The 2128-nt window shown below is 40.9% G+C and overlaps 1 pseudogene; it reads left to right on the forward strand.

Annotated features, from left to right (window-relative positions):
• Positions 1 to 1192: 1192 nt before the first annotated feature.
• On the forward strand, positions 1193 to 1809 carry LOC148784618 (secreted RxLR effector protein 161 pseudogene; annotated as a pseudogene).
• Positions 1810 to 2128: the final 319 nt, after the last annotated feature.

Here is a 2128-nt window from a genome sequence, read left to right on the forward strand (position 1 = left end):
TGGTAGACTCAAAATGTCTAGAGGTATACGATTTGGACAACCTACCCACTTTCGAATCCTATATAAAAGGAAAAATGATCAAGAAGACTTTTGTTGGACAATGTGCGCTTGCGCGGTCTTTTGGATTTGATCCATACGGATGTCTGTGGACCATTAAATACTCCTGCTAGAGGAGGATACAAGTATGAGGCCTTTGGAAGGTTCAAGGAGTGCAGACTTGAAGTCGAGAATCAAACTAGCAGTAAATTTAAAACCCTTTTGTCAGACCTAAGCGAAGAGTATTTAAGTGATGAATTCACTGATTACTTAAAAGAAAATGAAATTATCTCTCAATAGACTCCTCCTGGAATGCTACAACTTAATGGCATGGCTAAAAAGAGGAATTGAACCCTATTGGACATGGTTCGTTCCATGATGAGTTTTATAGAATTGCCCCCTTCCTTTTGGGGTCACACTCTTAAGACGGGGAGGTTACAACCTTCAAGGCTAAGCTCGTGGCAAAAGGACACACTCAACGATCTGGGTTTGATTTTGAGGAAACCTATTAGCCCGTAGCGATGGCCAAGTCCATTCGAATTCTGTTGCCATAGCAGCATGGTATGACCATGAAATATGGTAAATGGACGTGAAAACGGCATTTCTCAATGGTTTCATTGAGGAAGAGATCTACATGGATCAGCCGGGCGGTTTCACTTCCGTTTGAGAAGAACAGAAGGTCTGTTGTCTCCAAAGGTCCATCTATAGCCTCAAGCAACCTTTTGAAAGTTGGAACACGCATTTTGATGGAGTTATACGGGGTTATGATTTCATCAAAAATGAATTCGATCCTTATGTATACAAGAAGATCAGTGGGAGTGCGGTTGCGAACCTTGTGCTTTATGTAGACGACACCTTGCTCATTGGGAATGATGTCAAGATGTCGGGTGACATTAAAGTATAATTGTCCACATAATTTTCCATGAAAGATATGGGTGATGCCTCTTACATCCTTGACACCAAGATCTATAGAGATAGATCAAGAAGGATGTTAGGATTGAGAAAGCCTTGAAAAGATTCAAGATGGATGTTAGGATTGAGAAAGTCTTGAAAAGATTCAAGATGGAGAACTCCAAACGAGGATTTTTTTCCCATGAGACATGGAATTAAGATGTCCAAGAAGTGGTCTCCCAACACTGATGAGGAACTTAAGAGGATGTCAGACATCCCCTATGTTTCAGCTATAGGAAGCATTCAATATGTTGTCCAGTGCACTAGGCTTAATGTCGCGTACGATTTGAGCGTGTCAAGCAGATATCAGACATGCGTCGGGAAAGCGCACTTGAGTACAGTCAAGACCATACTTAAGTACCTGAAAAGGACTAAAGATATGTTCTTGATTTACGGTGGTAGAGAATTGATACTGGAAGGCTATAACGATGCTAGCTTCCAGTTGGACGATGATGATGCCAAGCCTCAATCAGGTTTTGTATTCAAGTTGAATGGTGGTGTGGTTTGTTGGATAAGTTCCAAGAAAGATACCATAGCGAATTCCACCACAGAATCTGAATACATAGCAGCTTCAGAAGCAGCTAAGGAAGCAGTATGGATAAAAAACTACATCCAAGAATTGGGTGTGGTACCTCGCATTATTGAGTCCGTAGTTATCTTCTGTGATAGCAACGGGGAGATAGCACAAGCAAGGAACCGAGATCTCATCACCGTTCCAAACATATTATTAGACACTATCATCTGCTTAGGGACATCATCAGGATGGACCGAGTGAACTCAACAGAAAACACAACAGATCTACTTACCAAGCCGATGTCGTAAATTACCCCTACTCGGCATCTGTATAAGATGGGTTTGAGGTTGATGGGTGATTGACTTTAGGTCAAGTGGGAGATTGTTAGAATAGGTGACCTGTAAGCCAATTAGATTGGCATACTTGTAATCTATTCTGACAATAACTCGATTCTATGTAATATTATTCAGTGAAGAAAATGAGTATTCACTATTTGCATTTCATTTGTTATGCTCATTACACATATGTTTGCATTTCTTCAAACATCACAACAAAGCCCACAGACCACTTGGACAACAGTGCAACAGTTAGGCTGTGCATTAGATGATGGTCATGAAACCAACTACT

The sequence above is a fragment of the Sesamum indicum genome, linkage group LG12, assembly GCF_026168435.1.
Source record: "Sesamum indicum cultivar Baizhima isolate 11 linkage group LG12, ASM2616843v1, whole genome shotgun sequence".
In the NCBI taxonomy this organism is placed as follows: Eukaryota; Viridiplantae; Streptophyta; class Magnoliopsida; order Lamiales; family Pedaliaceae; genus Sesamum; species Sesamum indicum.